At 45.7% G+C, this 24,670-nt stretch overlaps 1 long non-coding RNA gene and 1 other non-coding gene across 2 annotated transcripts in view; both read right to left on the bottom strand.

The window, feature by feature from the left end:
• Positions 1 to 24,670, bottom strand: part of LOC141105814 (uncharacterized) — a 215,455-nt gene that overhangs the window by 171,281 nt on the left and 19,504 nt on the right. The window lies entirely within an intron of this gene.
• LOC141125079 (5S ribosomal RNA) lies at positions 11,707 to 11,825 on the bottom strand. Its single transcript, XR_012241368.1, has one exon. It is a non-coding gene; the product is annotated as a 5S ribosomal RNA (ribosomal RNA).

Genomic DNA, 24,670 nt, shown 5'->3' with positions numbered 1-24,670 from the left:
CTTATTTTAAAAGAAGTAGGCCAGAAAAAATGTATTGAAATGCATCTGGACAAAACATGGAGTTTTATTGGCCGAACGAACAATGTTTCCTACGAACGAATAATGTGTCCATGAACATGAAAGTTGCCATTTTAAACTGTACAACAGTATAAAGAAAAGCACATGGAGCAGCACGAACGTAATAAAAATAAAGAATAGGAACACAGGACAACTACTTACTTTTTTACAGCACTCTCCTGATCCTTCTATACTGATCGTGCTCCCTTAATTTGAGGTCCGACCACCGCTTCCTCAGTTGATCCTTGGATCGCCGTACCCCAAAATTCTTCTGCAGACTCTTCACAACTTTAGTCATGATCTTGGCCTTTCTGACATTGGGGTTGGGGTAAGGTCCATACTTCCCGCCATAGTCGGCCCTCTTCAGTATGTCGATCATCTCCACCATCTCAACAAAGGACATATTTGATGCCTTAAATCTTCTCCTCCGGGATCGTGATGTTTCTGGCTCCAGGCTTTCCTCCTCCTCCTCCTCGTTGCTGTAATTAGCATGCACCTGCTCTGTCTCCGCCATGTGCTCTTCCCCACTGCGCCGAACGAGAAGGGGCGGGGAATAGACTAGAAAGAATGTCAGGGGCGGGCGGAGTTTCACGCATGTGCAGTTTATATAAAGCATAACAAGCGTGCGTAGTACGTACGATCTGTGAGCAGAGGAAGGAGTATAGGAAGCGCCGATCCTGATAATGAAGGTAACATTTAAACTTGGGCCTATACTGCTTAGAGATTGAGGCCTATATTGGGACAAGATTAGGAGACTTTAGCCTGACATTAGGGTTTGTCTTATGTATTGTAGATAAAATGGATGGCTTCGATGACCACAACTTCCCCCCCTGTTCATAGACAAGTACAGGGAGCTGCCCTGTCTGTGGTAGGTGAAACACCCACAATATAATCATAAACAAAAGAGGCAGGCAGCGCTGGAGAAACTGCTGGAGTTGGTGAAGCCGGTGGTCCCCACGGCAACCATCCCCTATTTAAAAGCCAAAATTGGTGGCCTGAGGAGCTCTTATCTTAGGGAGCGCAAGAAGGTCCAGGATTCCCAGAGATCAGGAGCTGCAGCAGATGACGTTTATGTCCCCAGGCTGTGGTACTATGAGAGACTGTGATTTCTGTCAGACCAGACTGAAGTCAGGGAATCCCTCAAAACCCTACCTTCCACTCTTCCTTCCACCCTATCTTCCACCCCAGCTGAGGCTTCCGATGTCCAACCTGGGACTTCCAGCCAGGAAGAAGTGGAGGAGCCCAGCTTGAGCCAGGTATAGCATTCCTCTACAGATTAAAGGCGTTCACATATCAATAGACAGTAGTGGGCAAAAATAATTGGGACAAGAATGAAAAATGCTGGGGTCAGAATGATAGTCTTTTATATTTCTTAACATTCAATTTGCAACAGATGAATTTGATTTGAGATGAAAATTGTGTTTGATTGATGAAGAAAAAACTAAAACTATGTCCCTTTTTCATACACAGGAAGACCTCAGCCAGGAGGAGGTTGTGGAATGTGGCAGCCAGGAGGAGGCGGGGGTTAATGGCAGCCAGGAGGAGGCGGGTGTAAGTGGCAGCCAGGAGGTGGCCGGGCCCAGTAGGGGTCTCACAGAACCCCAGTTCCTCCCCTCCACCTTCCAAACAAAAGATCCAGGAAGGGGAGTAACGTAGAGGATTCAGCACTCAGGCTGATTCAGGAGGCTTCTGCGTCCCTCAGAGCCACCCCCACTCGTGAAGAGGCCTTTGCCTGCATGGCTGCCACCAAACTGCAGGACATGCAGGAGGGCCACGCCTCATGTGTGAGGACATCCTTTATAAAACATTAACATTAACCCAATACCCACCTGTGTGAATTGCATCATCCCCCTCCTCCTCCAGCCACAACTCCACCACCACAGACACAGCGTGGAATGAAGAATGTAAGGAAGACAAGAAAGTAATGGCCTGGGTCAGTCTGGTCTGACAAAAGATGCAGGCTCTTGTATGACCACAGCCTGGGGACATGTATGTCATCTGCTGCTGTTCATGATCTCCTGGACTTCTGAACCAGATTGTACTCCCTTATATATGGACTCCTCAGGTCACCAATTTTGCAGTAAAATAATTGAGGTGTGCCCTGGGGGCCAAAGGCTTCGCCAATTTTTGCTGTTTCTCCAGCGTTGCCTCCCTCTTTCTTTGGTTAGGACCCCTTAATAAATTTTTGGTTTGTTTAATTATACTCGCCTATGTGTATTTTCCTTCAAAAAGGACAGTTTGTGAGGAGGCAGGTACATTTCAAAACTACAATGTGAAATTAACAAAAGACACAGACACCAAGCAATCTCCTTGAGATTAAATAATACAAGATAATAATCGTGTTGTGGTAACTTGACACACAAAACACACCCAAAACTATTCTGGAGTAAAAAAAAACACAAGATCAGGATTTTTAAAAATCCAAAATATAAAATTTTATTCTAAAAACATCAAAAACATTTTTTTTTTCCGGTAGATGTGACAAATAAAAATATTATATTGATGAAATCACGATAAATAATAAAGAAAGAAGTTTGTGAGAACTCTGTGTGAATATGAGCAGCAAAACAACTTCATTCTTCTAGCATTATAAAGAAGAAGAGAGTGCGCTGCATTAAACAATTTAAAACATTGCAGCGTGACGAAAGTGCTATATCCGTTCCGAACGCTAATTTTACCAGACCGAGCAGTTCCGTCTCGGAATTTATTCTGAGCATGCATGGCACTTTGTGCGACGGAATTGGCCACACACGGTCGGAATTGACGCAATCGGATTTTGTTGTTGGAAAATTTTATAGCCTGCTCTCAAACTTTGTGTGTCAGAAATTCAGACGGAAAAAGTCCGATGGAGCCCACACACGGTCGGAATTTCCGACAACAAGCTCTGATCGCACATTTTCCGTCGGAAAATCCGACCGTGTGTACAGGGCATTACAGTCATGCCCCGTACACACGGTCGGACATTGATCGGACATTCCGACAACAAAATCCTAGGATTTTTTCCTACGGATGTTGGCTCAAACTTGTCTTACATACACACAGTCACACAAAGTTGTCGGAAAATCCGATCGTTCTGAACGCGGTGACGTAAAACACGTATGTCGGGACTCTAAACGGGTCAGTAGCCAATAGCTTTCATCTCTTTATTTATTCTGAGCATGCGTGGCACTTTGTGCGTCGGATTTGTGTACACACGATCGGAAATTCCGACAACGGATTTTGTTGTCGGAAAATTTTATAGCCTGCTCTCAAACTTTGTGTGTCGGAAAATCCGATGGAAAATGTGTGATGGAGCCTACACACGGTCGGAATTTCCGACAACAAGGTCCTATCACACATTTTCCATCGGAAAATCCGACCGTGTGTACGGGGCATTACAGTTACAAATAAAAGTGTAAAAAAAAAAAAAAAGTTGTCGTTTTATTGTTCTCTCTCTCTCTATTGTTCTTCTCTTTTTTATTGTATTCTATTCTGCAAGGTTTTATTGTTATTATGTTTTATCATGTTTGCTTTTCAGGTATGTAATTTTTTTATACTTTACCGTTTACTGTGTTTTATTGTTAACCATTTTTTTGTTTTCAGGTAAGCTATTCAGCTGCAGCGCGGATTCATTTATCTTGACAGCAACAGCGTTTGCTCCCACGATACATAAAGCCGTGACTCCAGCGCTGTCGGAGGAGATTTCACCACCACAGTTAAAAAAAAGAGCATATATGCCTAAGCATGGGGGCACCAGGGGTGGAGGAGCGATTTGCTCCTAACTTTTGGGGCGGATGCCCTCATGCTTCGGCATATATAAATGGTGCATGTATGCCCATCATTAGAAGTGGGTGGATGAAGGGAGGTATTCTAATGGTGAGCATACCCACCGATCAATCTCTTTTTTTCCTTCAGCCCACAGGCTGCATGAAAAAAAAGATTACAATATATGCCCAACAAGGACCAGTAATGTACTGGTATGTTGCTGGGACTTTGAGTGGTTATAACAGAATGATGCCTGCAGGTTTAGGTATCATCTTGGTAATATTCTTTTCAGCCAGCAGTCGGCTTTCATGTAAAAGCAATCCTAGCGGCTAACTAGCCTCTAGACTGCTTTTACAAGCAGTGGGAGGGAATCCCCCCACCGTCTTCCATATTTTTCTCTGACTCTCTTGTCCCAACAGGGAACCTGAGAATGCAGCCGGTGATTCAGCCAACTGACCATAGAGGTGATCAGAGACCAGAGTGGCTCCAAACATCTCTATGGCCTAAGAAACCGGAAGCTACGAGCATTTCATGACTTAGATTTCGCTGGATGTAAACAGCGCCATTGGGAAATTGGGAAAGCATTTTATCACACCGATCTTGGTGTGGTCAGATGCTTTGAGGGCAGAGGAGAGATCTAGGGTCTAATAGACCCCAGTTTTTTCAAAAAAAGAGTACCTGTCACTACCTATTGCTATCATAGGGGATATTTACATTCCCTGAGATAACAATAAAAATGATTAAAAAAAAATAAAAATGAATGGTACAGTTTAAAAATAAGATAAAAAAGCAAAAAAATAACAAACATTTCAGCAATATAGTGTGTTTTAGTGTATTAAAATTTAAAAAAGTGTGTTTTTTCCCAAAAAAATGCGTTTGAAAAATCGCTGCGCAAATACTGTGTGAAAAAAAAAAGTAAACACCCACCATTTTAATCTGTAGGGCATTTGCTTTAAAAAAAATATATAATGTTTGGGGGTTCAAAGTAATTTTCTAATTTTCGAAACTGTGATAGGTAGTGAGGAGTGAATCAAAAATTTACGCCCTTAGAAATCCTGAAGGCGGTGATTGGTTTTCGGGCCCGTACGCGGCTAGGCTCCCAAAAAGTCCCACACATGTGGTATCCCCGTACTAAGGAGAAGCATCAGAATGTATTTTGGGGTATAATTCCACATATGCCCACGGCATGTTTGAGCAATATATCATTTAGTGACAACTTTGTGCAAAAAAAAAAAAAAATTGTCACTTTCCCGCAAACTTGTGTCAAAATATAAAATATTCCATGGACTCAACATGCCTCTCAGCAAATAGCTTGGGATGTCTACTTTCCAAAATGGGGTCATTTGGGGGGATTTTGTGCCATCTGGGCATTTTATGGCTTTCAAAACTGTGATAGGTAGTGAGGAGTGAAATCAAAACTTTACGCCCTTAGAAATCCTGAAGGCGGTGCTTTGTTTTCGGGGCCCCGTGCGCGGCTAGACTCCCAAAAAGTCCCACACATGTGGTATCCCCATACTCAGGAGAATCAGCAGAATGTATTTTGGGGTGCAATTCCACATATGCCCATGGCCTGTGTGAGCAATATATCATTTAGTGATAACTTTGTGCAAAAAAAAAAAAACTGTCACTTTCCCGCAACTTGTGTCAAAATATAAAATATTCCATGGACTCAACATGCCTCTCAGCAAATAGCTTGGGGTGTCTACTTTCCAAAATGGGGTCATTGGGGGGGGGGGTTTGTGCCATCTTGGCATTTTATGGCCTTCAAAACTGTGATAGGTAGTGAGGAGTGAAATCAAAAATTTACGCCCTTAGAAATCCTGAAGGCGGTGCTTGGATTTCGGGGCCCCGTACGCGGCTAGGCTCCCAAAAAGTCCCACACATGTGGTATCCCCATACTCAGGAGAATCAGCAGAATGTATTTTGGGGTGCAATTCCACATATACCCATGGCCTGTGTGAGCAATATATCATTTAGTGATAACTTTGTGCAAAAAAAAAAAAATTGTCACTTTCCCGCAACTTGTGTCAAAATATAAAATATTCCATGGACTCAACATGCCTCTCAGCAAATAGCTTGGGGTGTCTACTTTCCAAAATGGGGTCATTTGGGGGGGGGGGTTTGTGCCATCTTGGCATTTTATGGCCTTCAAAACTGTGATAGGTAGTGAGGAGTGAAATCAAAAATTTACGCCCTTAGAAATCCTGAAGGCGGTGCTTGGATTTCGGGGCCCCGTACGCGGCTAGGCTCCCAAAAAGTCCCACACATGTGGTATCCCCATACTCAGGAGAAGCAGCTAAATGTATTTTGGGGTGCAATTCCACATAATCCCATGGTCTGTGTGAGCAATATATCATTTAGTGATAACTTTGTGCAAAAAAAAAAAAAAAATTAGTCACTTTCCCGCAACTTGTGTCAAAATATAAAATATTCCATGGACTCAACATACCTCTCAGCAAATAGCTTGGGGTGTCTACTTTCCAAAATTGGGTCATTTGGGGGGGGTTTGTGTCATCTTGGCATTTTATGGCCTTCAAAACTGTGATAGGTAGTGAGGAGTGAAATCAAAAATGTACGCCCTTAGAAATCCTGAAGGCGGTGCTTGGTTTTCGGGGCCCCGTACGCGGCTAGGCTCCCAAAGAGTCCCACACATGTGGTATCCCCATACTCAGGAGAAGCAGCTAAATGTATTTTGGGGTGCAATTCCACATATGCCCATGGCCTGTGTGAGCAATATATCATTTAGTAACAACTTTTTGTACATTTTTTTTGTTGTCATTATTCAATCACTTGGGACAAAAAAATAATATTCAATGGGCTCAACATGCCTCTTAGCAATTTCCTTGGGGTGTCTACTTTCCAAAATGGGGTCATTTGTGGGGGTTTTGTACTGCCCTGCCATTTTTGCAGTAGTCAAGGCAGTCATAAATTAAAGGCTGTGTAAATTCCAGAAAATGTACCCTAGTTTGTAGGCATTATAACTTTTGCGCAAACCAATAAATATACCCACATTTTTTTTAACCAAAGACATGTGGCTGAATACATTTTGGCCTAAATGTATGACTAAAATTGAGTTTGTTGGATTTTTTTTATAACAAAAAGTAGAAAATATCATTTTTTTTCGAAATTTTCGGTCTTTTTCTGTTTATAGCGCAAAAAATAAAAATGACAGAGGTGATCAAATACCATCAAAAGAAAGCTCTATTTGTGGGAAGAAAAGGACGCAAATTTCGTTTGGGTACAGCATTGCATGACCGCGCAATTAGCAGTTAAAGCGACGCAGTGCCAAATTGTAAAAAGTGCTCTGGTCAGGAAGGGGGTAAATCCTTCCGGGGCTGAAGTGGTTAAAGAGGAGTTCCACCCAGGGGGTCCATTAAAAAAAAAAAAAAAATCAGCAGCTACAAATACTGCAGCTGCTGACTTTTAATTGGACACTTACCTGTCCCTGGGTCCAGCGATGTGGGGGATCGAAGCCCCGCTCGCCCCCCCTCCGCTTGTCGGCACCGGCATTTCAACTGTGGGCGCCGGGCTGTGGCTCCACAGCCTGGCACCCACTGCGCATGCGCGAGTGGCGCGCCGTGATTGGCCGCTCAATCACCTGGGACCTGTAATGGGTCCCAGATGATTGACAGGAGGGAGGGAGCAGAGCCGAGTCCTTCCTGTGCCGAGGGGGAAGTGATGTCACCAGCCCAGGCAAAGGAAGAGGCAGACTACGAGGGACCACCTAGCAACAGGCATTTAGAGGTAAGTAAAAAAAAAATATATCCAAATGTTTTTTGGGGTTTTTTTTTTAGAATTTTTCAGGTATTTTTGTTTTTTTGGGTGGAACCCCACTTTAAGACTCCAGTCCATTACAGTCATTCCGTATTTAGACAATCTACTTTTTATGGCTCATTCCAGGGAAGAGCTTTTTCTGGACCTGGCCACAGCACAGCAGAACCTAAAGCAGCTTGAGGGGATTATAAATCAAGACAAACCCAATCTGTCGCTATCTAGATCCATTATTTTCCTTGGTTACATCATCTGATCAAGGGACCAAAGGATAGTCCTTCCAGAGGAAAAGATCATCTGTCTGAACCAGAGTATGACTTATCTCTAGTACAATCACAGCTGTACTGTGAGGGAAGTGATGTCAGCTCTAGGCCTAATGACATCCTCAATCCCAGCTGTGCAGCAGGCCCGGTTCCACCAGAGGATTTTGTAGAAATTCCTCTTAGAAGATTTGAAGGGCAGAGACTTGGAGGAGAGACTTGATGGTGGAAAAGCCGAGAGAACATGCAGGAGGGGGGCATTGGGTGTTACCTATTTCCTGCATACTGACCACGGATGCAAGCGGTTGGGGCAGGGAAGCCCATCTCAAAGATCATTGGTCTCAGGGCAGGTGGACCCTGCAAGAGAGGAAGTTCTCCAGTTGGAGGGAACTGATGACTGTATCCAGAGGGTTGTTGGCCTTTCAGGACCAGGTCCAGGGTCATCACCTCAAGTCCACGCTGACAACATGACACCCGTGGCATACATCAACAAACAAGGGGGAACCAGAAGTCCCCGAATAATGTTGATTGATTTTCAGTGGGCAGAGCAGAATCTCAGTTCTATTTCTGCAGTTCATCTGAAAGGAGAACAATATGGCAGATTTTCTGAGTCATCAGCAAGTCTCAAACCAGGAATTGTTGATACATCCAGAGGTATTTAGGAGCATAGCTTTATACTAGAGAGACCCAGAAATAGATTTATTCGCAACCAAGAAGAACGTGAAAGTAATAGGATTTTTATAACCACTTACCTGTAAAATCCTTTTCTTTGAAGTACATCAAGGGACACAGAGCCATAGTAATTACTATGTGGGTTATAGGCCACCTTCAGGTGATGGACACTGGCACACCCTAAGGCAGAAAGTCCACTCCCTATATAACCCCTCCCACTACTGGGAGTATCTCAGTTTTGTAGCAAAGCAATACACGTGTATACCAGAAAGAGGGGAGGGACCTCTGTGTCCCGTGATGTACTTCAAAGAAAAGGATTTTACAGGTAAGCTGTTATAAAAATCCTATTTTCTTAATCGTACATCACAGGACACAGAGCCATAGTAATTACTATGTGGGATGTCCCAGAGCAATGCCAACTGAGGGGAGGGAGACACAACAGAATTAGGGCAACATGAGACTAGAGGACTTATACTGCTGCCTGCAGCACATTACGCCCAAAGGCGATATCCTCATGCCTTTTTACATTAAACTGATAAAATCTGGTAAATGTATGGACTGAAGACCAAGTTGAGGCCTTGCAGATTTGAACCATGGAAGTTTGGTGATGCACTCCCACGAAGCACTAACAGTCCTAGTGGAGTGCACTTTTGATTTGAGAGGGTGGAATCCTCCTCTTTAAACCATAATCCTGAACAGTTACTTGCTGAATCCATTTAGAAATAGTAGATTTTGATGCTGCCTGTCCTTTTTCTAGGACCTTCAGGCAACACAACAAAACATCAGTTTTTCGAATCTGAGCAGTCGCCTTCAAGTAGACCTTGAGTGCTCTCACCACATCAAGAGAATGTAGTAATTCCCCTTACGTAGAACAGGGTTCTGGGAAAAATGAAGGTAGAACAATATCCTGGTTCGGATAAAAACTAGACACTACCTTTGGTAGAAAGTTAAGATGAGGACGCAATACTACCTTATCCTTGTGAATAATCAAATATGGCTCTTTACAAGAAAGAGCAGCCAACTCCGATACCCTTCTTGCAGAAGATATGGCTACCAGAAAATTAATTTCCTTGTCAAAAGGACCAAGGGAATATGCTGTATCGGCTCAAAAAGGCTGTTTCAGCCATGCCGACAGAACTAAATTCAAGTCTCAAGGGTTCAGGGGTGACTTAACCGGAGAATTAAGCCGCGTTACCACCTGAATAAGCTACGAACCAAAGAATGCAAAGCAAGTAGTTGTTGAAATAATACCGATATGGCTGAAACCTGGCCTTTGATAGTATGCAAGGCCAGCTTCATTTCTAACCCCATCTACAGAAGTCAAGAATTCTACCTATGACATATTTCCTGGGGTGCCAACCCCTGGATTCACAACAGGAGACATCTGCTTTCCAGACTCTATAATCTATGATTCTGGAAGCCAGCTTCTTCTGCAATAACCAAGGTAAATACCACTGGACTTGACAGCCCACAGTTCTTCAGAATGTGGGTCTCAATAGCCAAACCGTTAAATTTAGCATTTGTAAGGTAGGATGGAATACCGGACCTTGCGAGAGAAGGTCTGGACGTGGAGGTAGGGTCCATGAGTCCCCTACCGCCATCTTTATGATCTCTGCATACCAAGATCTTCTGGGCCCTGCCGGTGCCACAAGAATCACCGAATTCCCTTCCTGTTTGATCCTGCGAAGCAGTCGTGGAAGCAGCAGAATAGGAGGAAATGCATAAATCAGTGGGAACTGATTCCCCGGGAATACTAAGGCATCCGTTCCGCATGCTAGCGGATCCCTTGTTCTTGACACACAGTTGTCGATTCTCTTGCTGAACCTGGATGCAAACAGATCTATGTCTGGGATCCCCCATCTTCGGCGCATTGCCAGGAAGATATCGGGGAGAAGGGAACACTCTCCCGGGAACAACTGCTGGCGACTTAGGTAGTCCGCCTGACAATTTTCTATTCCTGGAAAGAAGACTGCCGATATGCAAGGTACATTGTTTTCTGCCCAAGTTAAGATATGATTCACCTCTCTGGGCCGCATGACTTCTCATGCCCCCCTTGGTGATTGATATAGGCCACTGCTGTGGCATTGTCGGATTGGATCCTAACAGGACAATTCCATAACCTGAACGTCCAGGCCCTCAGGGCCAAGCGCGCTGCCCGGATCTCTAGAATGTTGATGGGCAAGATCATTGTTATCTTCCAGGTAACTGGTAGGAAAGATTTTCCCTTCTGCAGATTCTTGGTTATCAACCGCCAACTGAGGCTTCGGCGCACCCTGGAGACAGATACATTGGGAAATTTAGAGCTTGGATCTTCTTGTTCCAAGCTGATAAGATACTGTTTTGCAGCAGCCTCAAATGAAACTGAGCCGAAGGAACGGCCTCGAATGAAGCCACCATCTTTCCCAACAACCTCATGCAAAGTCGAATAGAAGGATTCTTCTTTGCCTTGCCAACCTGAATCAGTTCCTTTATGGCCCTGATCTTTGCCTGGGGCAAGAATACCCTTTTCTGGGCTGTATCAATAATCAGACCCAGGTATTCTAATCTCCTTGATAGTTTTTTTAAGGAGGATTTCTCTAGGTTGAGAATCCAACCTAGGTATTCCAGGTAGTAGACTGTGGATCATACTTTGGTCTAAGCCTGCTACCGACTGATCTATCAAGAGCAGATCGTCTAGGTAAGCTATAATCTTTATACCTTGGGCCCCTAATCCGGCTACAGGAGGGGCCAGGGTCTTTGTAAATACTCGAGGTGCAGTAGCTAGATTGAAAGGCAGAGCTACAAACTGAAAACGAAGATTTTCTACCTCGTAGATATTTCTGGTGAGCGGGAAATACAGGTACATGGAGATATGCATCCTTGATGTCTATTGACGCCAGAAGTTCTCCACCTTGTAGGATGGAGACCACTGATCGGATTGACTCCATGCGAAAAGAGCAGATATTCAGAAACCGGTTTAGATCTTTGAGATCTAGAATGGGTTTGACATACCCATTTGGTTTTGGTACCGTAAAAAGCTTTAAAAAAAACCCCAATCCCTGCTCTTGCATGAGAACCACTAAGATCAATTTTTTGAGACAAAAGATGGTCCAATGCTTGAAAGAGAGACTTCTTTTCCTCTGGAACTTGAGAAAACGAGGAGACAGTGACTTTTGGAACTCAAGCTTGTACCCTAGAATTATTGAGAAAGTCACCCATCTGTAGCCTACGGCACCTGGTATTCCCAGGTGGTCCCCCATCCAGGTACTGACCAGGCCCGACCCTGTTTAGCCTCTGAGATCAGATGAGATCGGGTGCTTTCAGGGTGATGTGGCCGTAGGCTCCCAACACTCTTCCTACCAGACCCGTGAGAACTGCAGAAGTCTTCCCCCCACTTCGAGCGAGCAGGGGCGCCCCCTCATAAGGAGGCTCCAGTTCCCCTCTTGAACTTGACGGCGGAGGCCGTCGTGACTGCCTGGAGGCAGATGCTCGTGACACTGGAGAAGGAGCTTGTTTAAATGAAATACGATTACTCCTCTTCCTAACTAGCAAAAGGGAACTTTTTCCACTAGAAGTTTTTTGGATGTATTTATCCAAATCATCCCCAAACAGCTGTTCACTGAAAAGGAAAACTAGCCAGGAGCTTTGCATGAAACTTCGGCTGACCAATCTTTTAACCACAAGATTCTATGCCTATGCACCAGCCCAAGCGTAAGGCGCGAGGCTTGAAGAACAGAATCTCTCATGGCGTCTATTACTAAACATAATGCCGCTGGTAACTCAGCTAAATCCTGGCCTGCTGATCAGGAATAAGCTTGAGCACCTGTTTAAACTGGTCTCTCAATGATTGACATACATCAATTGCTGCTAGCGCAGGTTGAGTCATCAGTGAAAAAGTTTTTCGTTTTTTTTTTATAATGGGAATTCCAACTTCTTATCCGTTGGATCCCTAAGCATATGAGCATTGTCTACCAGACAAGTCAAACTTTCATTCACAGAGGATATAGCAACGGCACCCACTTCTTAGTGAATTTTTCCTCCATTGGATAAAGTGTTATAAAGGAGGAAAAAATGCTTATCTGGGTGATCCCACTCAGAATACATAAGCCTTTCCAGCAATGAATGGACAGGAAAGACATGCGCAGCTTGGGGAGGCTTTAGTGAACCCAAACAAAAAGTGGGCATATCAACCAACTCAATGAAGAGTAGCAAAAATGCACCATCAATCTTTCAGATTGTGAAGCTGATCCCCGTGGATTTGACCCCTCAGAAGAGGAGTCATCAGCCTCTCCACAGTCCCCTGAGGGAAATTCATCTTCTCCCGCCCCCAGATCCTCAGTTTGAGGGTCCTGGGTAATGGAAAGGGACCTGTCGCATTTTATCCCATTCTGGGATGCGATTAAAGGCACTAGTCAATCCTATTATGGCTTGAGGAAAAAACTCTCTCCAGTAATATAAACAGGGGCTGCAGTATTGAAAACATTTGCAATATTTGATAGCCCTGATGGCTCACTCTGACCGGCCACCCCCTCTCAGGGGAGGATGCCATTGTAGAGATGATTTTAGGCTGTTTTGAGCTTGAAGGAGTCCCTTTTTGAGCCCTTTTTGGGGTGTTTCTACCTCCCCTTCTGACCATATCCCAATGCACAAATGCAGAGGTACTACCAGAAGAAATCACATTCACTGCTTGAGCAAATAGTCCAGTAACTGTCGCTGCTATTAACGCTCAGCCTGATGCTTCAGTAAATGTGCCAAAGGAATGCCTGTGTCACCACTTACATGCCCTTTTTAGCTTTTGTGTCTCTCCGACAGCTGCAGTCAGCAAAAAATGGAGCCTTTTAAAAAGTACTCCCGTGGACGTTGCTGCACGCCAATGCTGCGCTAAGCCACGCCCACTTCATGTTCCCACCGTGCCCCCCTCCTCTTTTGAAAAAAAGAGCTTTTCCCACGCGAGCGCGGGCCTCTGATCCGACGGGATCGGCTTGTGTGTTGGGGAGGGTGGCGAGGAGGAGTGCAGTGACAAACCGCTGTACACAGGCGGTGGAGAACGGAGCAGCATCCACCGATCGTTCTGGCTTCTCCCTCTACTCAGAGGGGGAGAGCTTTTGTCCAGGTGAGGGTGTTTTTAGAGAAAAATCCCCCCCCCCCCCAACATCTTACCGGAGTCCTGTGACTGCTAGCCGGAGGAAGCTGCAGTTCCTGCTGACACAGCATGATCTGAGAAAGCATGACAAGGTACGTGCTGTATACAGCCCCCAGTAGTGACTTTTAGGCATGACAGCATTTACTTTTTAAAGTAGACAATTCATAAGAAACTTTAAAATTCCTTAGAAATCTCCACTTACCTTTCCCAACGCAGGGATTTCTGTGGTAAAACCAACAGACCCAATCTTCACCCCGCACGGTGGGCTCCATTTAAAAAACCTCCAGGAACTGGGGCCCCTTTTTATCGGGGGAACCGCACTCCTGGACCCATAATAGTACCCCGCCAGAAAAAACTTATGGCTGAAAAAAACAAAAGCACTGGATCCCAGGGTCCAGCTCTCTAGAAAGAGAAATATTACGAACTAAACCTCGTTTCTTCCGCCGCGAGGCCCAGGTACCATTCAATTCGGCCTGAAAAGACACTTTGAATGGATCCGGCGGCATAGCTGGCCCCAGCAAGGATTGCTCCAGTGGAGCTCAGCACAGCACATCTTTACTCATTAACAACACCTAAGACTCTGGTGAAATAAACTGAGGTACTCCCAGTAGTGGGAGGGGTTATATAGGGAGTGAACTTCCTGTCTTAGGGTGTGCCAGTGTACTTGGGAATCCTCTCAAAGGCTGTCCTGGAAGACGACTGGGGAAAACCGGAGTTAGACTTACCGCTAACACTGTTTCCAGTAGTCTTCCAGGACAGCATGATCCCACAATAAATTGTTTTCTGATGATATTAATTGTTTTTGGTTATGTTTTTCATATGGTTCTTGCATATGACTGGCCATGTTCCTGAGGGACCGCCCTTTGATGCACTATGGCAATGTGTTTCTAAGTCGATGGAAGGAGCTCCATCTCTAAAGGGCTGTCCTGGAAAACTACTGGAAATAGAATTACGGGTAGTCTAACGCCGTTTTTTTTTTTTATCTTAATGCATTCCCTGCATTGAGGTAAAAAAAAAATGTTTTACCTCAATTAACCTGTTGCCGCCCGCCCACCGTCATATGACGGCAGAGCAGTGCGGCTCTTGTTCTGGGCCGCCGTCATATGATGGCGGCCCATTTACACAGGGCATGCGCGCGATCACGGGCGCGCAGCCCTGCACTGACGGTGACGGCGTGTCCCCGAGACACAGCGCGTCACCGACAGGGGTAAACAGCCATTGGGCATGGCTGTTCACCATGTGATCAGCCATGATTACGTCACAGCCGATCACAGATGGGTATTCCCCGCTTAAGACCGCGCATACGCGCGATCGGGAGTGCGCAGCGTGGTAATGTCGGTGGCAGCGTGTTCCCAGGAACACTGCTTGTCACCGACAAGGGTAAACAGCCAATGGCTGGCGACTGTTTACCACATGATCGGCTGTGATCCATTCACAGCCGATCACTAAATGTAAACATAGACCGGTTACTAGCTGTTACTGGCTCTTCTGTCTTCACACACCGTTTCCAGTGTGAGGAGAGAAGAGCCATAAGCAGTGAGTTACCGATCTATGTATTGTAGTGTCCTGCACCAACACCACAGTAAAGAGAACCTGTCACATTGCCCCCCCCCCGTTACAGCTGTCACCCAACAGTCACCACATCAGTGCTTATAAACGTGCACCTGTCACCGATCAGTGCCCACAAAGTGCACCTGTAATCGTCAGAGACTGCCGTCATCGGTGCACCTGTCGTCTATCAGTGACCATCGCCAGTGACTGTCATCAGTGACCACCATAAGTGACCCTCATCTGTCACCTATCAGTCCCATAAAGTGCACCAGTCACCATCAGAGACTGCCATTAGTGACTGTCACCCGTCACCTGTCACCCATCAGTGACCGTCACCTGTTGCCCATTAGTGACCGTTACCTGTCACCCATCACCCATCAGTGACCGTCACCTGTCATCCGTCGCACAGCCCATCAGAAAAATGTACAAAAGATTATATACAAGTGAGGAGGCAGATCCTCTCCATGACTGATGAGAGCAGCGGGGAGTACTCATCAGATTCAAATGGCAATTCCGATTGTGAATCTTATTCAGCATTTGAACCGATTGATAGTAGTGGATCGGCAAATGAATCAGAGGAAGAATGGATCCCTCCTAAAAGGGCACGGTGCTCTGGAAACCAGGCAGCCACCAGCAATATACCCCAGGATTAAATTTCCAGGCCCAGTACCAGCGCTGCTGCCAGCGATAGACCCCAAAACCAAAGGCCCACTACCAGCGCTGCGGCCAGCGAAAGACCACAAGAAATGCCCAGGCCCAGTACCAGCACTGCTGCAGCATCACGCCCAAATGCCAGCAAGCCAATCCAACATGGCTGCCTTCTGACTCAGGATCAGCAAGAATCCCCCTTTCACCGCACAGCCAGGTGTGCAGGCAAATACCCAAAATTTTACTGAAATCAATTGTCTTTATTTATTTTTGCCCGACACTTTGCTGCAATTCATTGTGGACTAGAACAATTTATATGCCAAGCAGCATATTGCCAACAACCCCAAATCATCATACGCCCATCCGTTTGAGTGGAAGGATTTGACTCTGGAGGAGTTCAAAGTTTTTATGGGCCTCACCATAAACATGGGGCTTACGAAAAAAAAAAAATATGAAGAACATGCCTATTGGTCCACCAACCCCATGCCTATTTATTCTTTCGTAATGTCCAGGTCCCGATACAAGATGATAATGCGCTTTCTTAATTTCAGTGACAACACCCAGTGCCCTCCCCGCAATCATCCAAATTACGATGAATTATATAAAATTTGCCCACTCATTAATTTCTTTTCCCAACGATTTGCAGAACTCTATGTCCCCGATCAGCATATATGTGTAGATGAGTCCCTGGTACCCTTTTCAGGCTGGCTAGGAATAAAGCAATACATTCCTAGCAAAAGGGCCAAATATGGAGTGAAATTTTATAAGCTTTGCGAGAGAGTCACAGGATATCTGTATGCGTTCCGCTTATACGAAGGAAGAGATTCCCAGCTCCAGCCCCTGAGTTCCTGGCCTACATGGGCACAACTGGTAAAATTGTATGGGACCTGGCATACCCACTACTGAAGAAAGGTTACAACATATACCTTGATAACTTCTACACCAGCCTGCCCCTTTTCAAACACCTATACCTCGCAGAAACCCTGGCCTGTGGAACCTCCAGAAAGAATAGGAAGGGCTTCCCACAAGCCATAGTGAATAAGAAAAGGGGAGAAAGAGCAACTTTGAGATGCAACAAAGTGCTTGCCTTGAGGTGGAAGGATACCAGGAATGTGTGCATGATGTCCACCATCCATGATGACACTACAGTTGAAGTTCAGAGAAGACAAGGTCCCATTGAAAAGCCAACATGTGTACAAGATTACAATCTCTACATTGGGGAGGGTTTCAACGACCAAATGCTTCAGGCCTATTTATCAATAAGGAGGTCCCATTTCTGGTACAAGAGAGTAGCAATCTATTTAATTAATTTGGCCATTTATAATGCCTACATAATTCACACCACCATACATATTCATCAAAGAAGTTGTCACGTCCCTCATCTACCATCAAAGACCTCCCCCCCAGAAAACCTTCGCTCTGATGCTGTTAGCCGACTTTATGAACGCCACTTCCCGGACAACATTCCACCATCTGAAGCAGCCAAAAAAGATGTCGAGTATGCAGCAAAAGAGGATTTCGAAGAGATACCAGCTACCATTGTCCCCAGTGTCCCTCCAAACCAGGCCTTTGCATTGGTGAATGCTTCAGACTATATCACACATCCCTAAAATATTAGCCCATATTCTTAACCATTTCCCCATTTTCATCATCTGTGCTGACCATTTCCCATGCTTCCTCAAATAACCTTGCCACTGCCTTCCATGTGAACTGACCCTGGCCTGTTTTTTGACTCTGCCTCTGCCAACCATTTGGACTGCTTCCACATGAACTGACCCTGGCCTGTTTTATGGACTATGCTTTTTCCTACCGCTTGGACTGATCTGTTGCCCTGCTACAGTAGTACACAGGGGTCTCACATGTGAGGGGCTCCAGAAATGTTTTTCCGGATGCAGAAAAAATTTTTTTTGTTGTCCCCGGGTTTCGTAATTTCCGGATTAGGGTCTGGAGTCCGGAGGCTTCATGGAGATTTGGGTAGGTGAAGCCTCTACCCCTGTGCCCCTGTCTTATCTGATTGCAGCCCTCAGCCTGCTGCTGACTTACAGCCATCATGCCTCTGCCTGCCGCCTAAACTGACCACACCTCTGCCTGCTACCTGGACTATGGAAATAATTAGCTGTAACAAGAGGCAGTATGTTTATGAAGGGCTGGAGAGAGGTACAATAATGAGTGCAGGCAGGGAACGGTGTACCAGGACCTATATTATGGCTGTGCTGGCTGTCTCTGCCTGGACAATTGCTTTGGCTGTGCCGACGATATCCTTGTGCTGACTATAGACAATATTCCTGCCTGCTGCCTGGATAATTACTATTGTTGTTGCTAAGCACACCCCTGCCTGCTGCCTTCTCCAGTTTTCTCCTATGGGGACACTACTAAAACCACAGGTAATACTTTTTTTTTTTTTTTTTTACCCTTTCCTCAATATAATTTATTTTAAAGTGTAATTTTTGGTATGTAAATGCTATGTGTTAGAAATATGAAGGGCCTTCAAAAATGCTAGGTTGTCAGGAAATTTGATGTGTAATTTATGCTTGTAGAACGCCTGAAGGTGCTACTTCACTGGTGGGCCTCTGTATGTGGCCAGCCTGTGTAAAAGTCTCACACATGTGGTATCGCCATACTCGGGAGGAGTAGCAGAATGTATTTTGGGGTGTCATTTTTGCTATGTACATGCTATGTGTTGGAAATATCTTAAAAATTGACAACTTTGTGGGAAAAAAATGCGTTTTCATTTTTTTCCACATTTTTCAAAAACTTCTGGAAAAAAAAATGAACCATTCAAAAGACTCATAGATTATACGTTGGGGTGTCTGCTTTCCAAAATGGGGTAATTTTGTGGGTATTTGTACTTTCCTGGCTTGTTAGTGTCTCAAGAAATGAGATAGGTCTTCAGTACATCAGGTGTGATCAATTTTCAATGATTGGCACCATAACTTGTAGACTCTATAAGGCTGGGTTCACCCTGGTGCGACACGACAGCCGTCCTACTTTGGATCCGACTTTGCCCTGCATCATGAAGCTGGCATGCGTCCGACTTTCAATGAACAGGGATCCGACTTGGATCCCCGCCAATGCCCGGCACTGTGTTTGGTATGAATCTTGCGGGGAACTCTGCGCCAAATTTTAAATAAAAAACCGGCATGGGTTCCCCCCTCCAGGAGCATACCAGGCCCTTGGGTCTGGTATGGACCTTAAGGGGAACCCCCTACGTCGAAAAAACGGCGTGGGGATCCCCCCCAAATCCATACCAGACCCTTATCCGAGCACGCAGCCCGGCCGGTCAGGAATGGGGGTGGGGAAGAGCGAGCGCCCCCCCCCCCTCCTGAACCATACCAGGCCGCATGTCCTCAACATGGAGGTGGGTGCTTTGGGGCAGGGGCGCCCTGCGGGCCCCCCACCCCAAAGCACCTTGTCCCCATGTTGATGAGGACAAGGACCTCTTCCCAACAACCCTGGCCGTTGGTTGCCGGGGTCTGCGGGCAGGGGGCTTATCGGAATCCGAGAGCCCCCTTTAATAAGGGGGCCTCCAGATCCTGGCCTCCAGATCCCCCCACCCTTTGTGAATGAGTATGGGGTACGCCTATATAAGTCCATTGCAGAGCGCTCAGAGAGCATTCATACGCCCATCCGTTTGAGTGGAAGGATTTGACTCTGGAGGAGTTCAAAGTTTTTATGGGCCTCACCATAAACATGGGGCTTACGAAAAAAAAAAAAATATGAAGAACATGCCTATTGGTCCACCAACCCCATGCCTATTTATTCTTTCGTAATGTCCAGGTCCCGATACAAGATGATAATGCGCTTTCTTAATTTCAGTGACAACACCCAGTGCCCTCCCCGCAATCATCCAAATTACGATGAATTATATAAAATTTGCCCACTCATTAATTTCTTTTCCCAACGATTTGCAGAACTCTATGTCCCCGATCAGCATATATGTGTAGATGAGTCCCTGGTACCCTTTTCAGGCTGGCTAGGAATAAAGCAATACATTCCTAGCAAAAGGGCCAAATATGGAGTGAAATTTTATAAGCTTTGCGAGAGAGTCACAGGATATCTGTATGTGTTCCGCTTATACGAAGGAAGAGATTCCCAGCTCCAGCCCCTGAGTTCCTGGCCTACATGGGCACAACTGGTAAAATTGTATGGGACCTGGCATACCCACTACTGAAGAAAGGTTACAACATATACCTTGATAACTTCTACACCAGCCTTCCCCTTTTCAAACACCTATACCTCGCAGAAACCCTGGCCTGTGGAACCTCCAGAAAGAATAGGAAGGGCTTCCCACAAGCCATAGTGAATAAGAAAAGGGGAGAAAGAGCAACTTTGAGATGCAACAAAGTGCTTGCCTTGAGGTGGAAGGATACCAGGAATGTGTGCATGATGTCCACCATCCATGATGACACTACAGTTGAAGTTCAGAGAAGACAAGGTCCCATTGAAAAGCCAACATGTGTACAAGATTACAATCTCTACATTGGGGAGGGTTTCAACGACCAAATGCTTCAGGCCTATTTATCAATAAGGAGGTCCCATTTCTGGTACAAGAGAGTAGCAATCTATTTAATTAATTTGGCCATTTATAATGCCTACATAATTCACACCACCATACATATTCATCAAAGAAGTTGTCACGTCCCTCATCTACCATCAAAGACCTCCCCCCAGAAAACCTTTGCTCTGATGCTGTTAGCCGACTTTATGAACGCCACTTCCCGGACAACATTCCACCATCTGAAGCAGCCAAAAAAGATGTCGAGTATGCAGCAAAAGAGGATTTCGAAGAGATACCAGCTACCATTGTCCCCAGTGTCCCTCCAAACCAGGCCTTTGCATTGGTGAATGCTTCAGACTATATCACACATCCCTAAAATATTAGCCCATATTCTTAACCATTTCCCCATTTTCATCATCTGTGCTGACCATTTCCCATGCTTCCTCAAATAACCTTGCCACTGCCTTCCACGTGAACTGACCCTGGCCTGTTTTTTGACTCTGCCTCTGCCAACCATTTGGACTGCTTCCACATGAACTGACCCTGGCCTGTTTTATGGACTATGCTTTTTCCTACCGCTTGGACTGATCTGTTGCCCTGCTACAGTAGTACACAGGGGTCTCACATGTGAGGGGCTCCAGAAATGTTTTTCCGGATGCAGAAAACAATTTTTTTTGTTGTCCCCGGGTTTCGTAATTTCCGGATTAGGATCTGGAGTCCGGAGGCTTCATGGAGATTTGGGTAGGTGAAGCCTCTACCCCTGTGCCCCTGTCTTATCTGATTGCAGCCCTCAGCCTGCTGCTGACTTACAGCCATCATGCCTCTGCCTGCCGCCTAAACTGACCACACCTCTGCCTGCTACCTGGACTATGGAAATAATTAGCTGTAACAAGAGGCAGTATGTTTATGAAGGGCTGGAGAGAGGTACAATAATGAGTGCAGGCAGGGAACGGTGTACCAGGACCTATATTATGGCTGTGCTGGCTGTCTCTGCCTGGACAATTGCTTTGGCTGTGCCGACGATATCCTTGTGCTGACTATAGACAATATTCCTGCCTGCTGCCTGGATAATTACTATTGTTGTTGCTAAGCACACCCCTGCCTGCTGCCTTCTCCAGTTTTCTCCTATGGGGACACTACTAAAACCACAGGTAATACTTTTTTTTTTTTTTTTTTTACCCTTTCCTCAATATAATTTATTTTAAAGTGTAATTTTTGGTATGTAAATGCTATGTGTTAGAAATATGAAGGGCCTTCAAAAATGCTAGGTTGTCAGGAAATTTGATGTGTAATTTATGCTTGTAGAACGCCTGAAGGTGCTACTTCACTGGTGGGCCTCTGTATGTGGCCAGCCTGTGTAAAAGTCTCACACATGTGGTATCGCCATACTCGGGAGGAGTAGCAGAATGTATTTTGGGGTGTCATTTTTGCTATGTACATGCTATGTGTTGGAAATATCTTAAAAATGGACAACTTTGTGGGAAAAAAATGCGTTTTCATTTTTTTCCACATTTTTCAAAAACTTCTGGAAAAAAAATGGAACCATTCAAAAGACTCATAGATTATACGTTGGGGTGTCTGCTTTCCAAAATGGGGTAATTTTGTGGGTATTTGTACTTTCCTGGCTTGTTAGTGTCTCAAGAAATGAGATAGGTCTTCAGTACATCAGGTGTGATCAATTTTCAATGATTGGCACCATAACTTGTAGACTCTATAAGGCTGGGTTCACCCTGGTGCGACACGACAGCCGTCCTACTTTGGATCCGACTTTGCCCTGCATCATGAAGCTGGCATGCGTCCGACTTTCAATGAACAGGGATCCGACTTGGATCCCCGCCAATGCCCAGCACTGTGTTTGGTATGAATCTTGCGGGGAATTCTGCGCCAAATTTTAAATAAAAAACCGGCATGGGTTCCCCCCTCCAGGAGCATACCAGGCCCTTGGGTCTGGTATGGACCTTAAGGGGAACCCCCTACGCCGAAAAAACGGCGTGGGGATCCCCCCCAAATCCATACCAGACCCTTATCCGAGCACGCAGCCCGGCCGGTCAGGAATGGGGGAGGGGAAGAGCGAGCGCCCCCCCCCCCTCCTGAACCGTACCAGGCCGCATGCCCTCAACATGGAGGTGGGTGCTTTGGGGCAGGGGCGCCCTGCGGGCCCCCCACCCCAAAGCACCTTGTCCCCATGTTGATGAGGACAAGGACCTCTTCCCAACAACCCTGGCCGTTGGTTGTCGGGGTCTGCGGGCAGGGGGCTTATCGGAATCCGAGAGCCCCCTTTAATAAGGGGGCCTCCAGATCCCGGCCTCCAGATCCCCCCACCCTTTGTGAATGAGTATGGGGTACGCCTATATAAGTCCATTGCAGAGCGCTCAGAGAGCATTCATACGCCCATCCGTTTGAGTGGAAGGATTTGACTCTGGAGGAGTTCAAAGTTTTTATGGGCCTCACCATAAACATGGGGCTTACGAAAAAAAAAAAATATGAAGAACATGCCTATTGGTCCACCAACCCCATGCCTATTTATTCTTTCGTAATGTCCAGGTCCCGATACAAGATGATAATGCGCTTTCTTAATTTCAGTGACAACACCCAGTGCCCTCCCCGCAATCATCCAAATTACGATGAATTATATAAAATTTGCCCACTCATTAATTTCTTTTCCCAACGATTTGCAGAACTCTATGTCCCCGATCAGCATATATGTGTAGATGAGTCCCTGGTACCCTTTTCAGGCTGGCTAGGAATAAAGCAATACATTCCTAGCAAAAGGGCCAAATATGGAGTGAAATTTTATAAGCTTTGCGAGAGAGTCACAGGATATCTGTATGCGTTCCGCTTATACGAAGGAAGAGATTCCCAGCTCCAGCCCCTGAGTTCCTGGCCTACATGGGCACAACTGGTAAAATTGTATGGGACCTGGCATACCCACTACTGAAGAAAGGTTACAACATATACCTTGATAACTTCTACACCAGCCTGCCCCTTTTCAAACACCTATACCTCGCAGAAACCCTGGCCTGTGGAACCTCCAGAAAGAATAGGAAGGGCTTCCCACAAGCCATAGTGAATAAGAAAAGGGGAGAAAGAGCAACTTTGAGATGCAACAAAGTGCTTGCCTTGAGGTGGAAGGATACCAGGAATGTGTGCATGATGTCCACCATCCATGATGACACTACAGTTGAAGTTCAGAGAAGACAAGGTCCCATTGAAAAGCCAACATGTGTACAAGATTACAATCCCTACATTGGGGAGGGTTTCAACGACCAAATGCTTCAGGCCTATTTATCAATAAGGAGGTCCCATTTCTGGTACAAGAGAGTATCAATCTATTTAATTAATTTGGCCATTTATAATGCCTACATAATTCACACCACCATACATATTCATCAAAGAAGTTGTCACGTCCCTCATCTACCATCAAAGACCTCCCCCCAGAAAACCTTCGCTCTGATGCTGTTAGCCGACTTTATGAACGCCACTTCCCGGACAACATTCCACCATCTGAAGCAGCCAAAAAAGATGTCGAGTATGCAGCAAAAGAGGATTTCGAAGAGATACCAGCTACCATTGTCCCCAGTGTCCCTCCAAACCAGGCCTTTGCATTGGTGAATGCTTCAGACTATATCACACATCCCTAAAATATTAGCCCATATTCTTAACCATTTCCCCATTTTCATCATCTGTGCTGACCATTTCCCATGCTTCCTCAAATAACCTTGCCACTGCCTTCCATGTGAACTGACCCTGGCCTGTTTTTTGACTCTGCCTCTGCCAACCATTTGGACTGCTTCCACATGAACTGACCCTGGCCTGTTTTATGGACTATGCTTTTTCCTACCGCTTGGACTGATCTGTTGCCCTGCTACAGTAGTACACAGGGGTCTCACATGTGAGGGGCTCCAGAAATGTTTTTCCGGATGCAGAAAACAATTTTTTTTGTTGTCCCCGGGTTTCGTAATTTCCGGATTAGGGTCTGGAGTCCGGAGGCTTCATGGAGATTTGGGTAGGTGAAGCCTCTACCCCTGTGCCCCTGTCTTATCTGATTGCAGCCCTCAGCCTGCTGCTGACTTACAGCCATCATGCCTCTGCCTGCGTCCTAAACTGACCACACCTCTGCCTGCTACCTGGACTATGGAAAAAATTAGCTGTAACAAGAGGCAGTATGTTTATGAAGGGCTGGAGAGAGGTACAATAATGAGTGCAGGCAGGGAACGGTGTACCAGGACCTATATTATGGCTGTGCTGGCTGTCTCTGCCTGGACAATTGCTTTGGCTGTGCCGATGATATCCTTGTGCTGACTATAGACAATATTCCTGCCTGCTGCCTGGATAATTACTATTGTT

This window comes from Aquarana catesbeiana, linkage group LG01 (assembly GCF_042186555.1).
Source record: "Aquarana catesbeiana isolate 2022-GZ linkage group LG01, ASM4218655v1, whole genome shotgun sequence".
Taxonomy (NCBI): domain Eukaryota; kingdom Metazoa; phylum Chordata; class Amphibia; order Anura; family Ranidae; genus Aquarana; species Aquarana catesbeiana.
The sequence above is the reverse complement of the archived record's forward strand: the minus strand, read 5'-3'. Positions and strand labels throughout refer to the sequence as shown.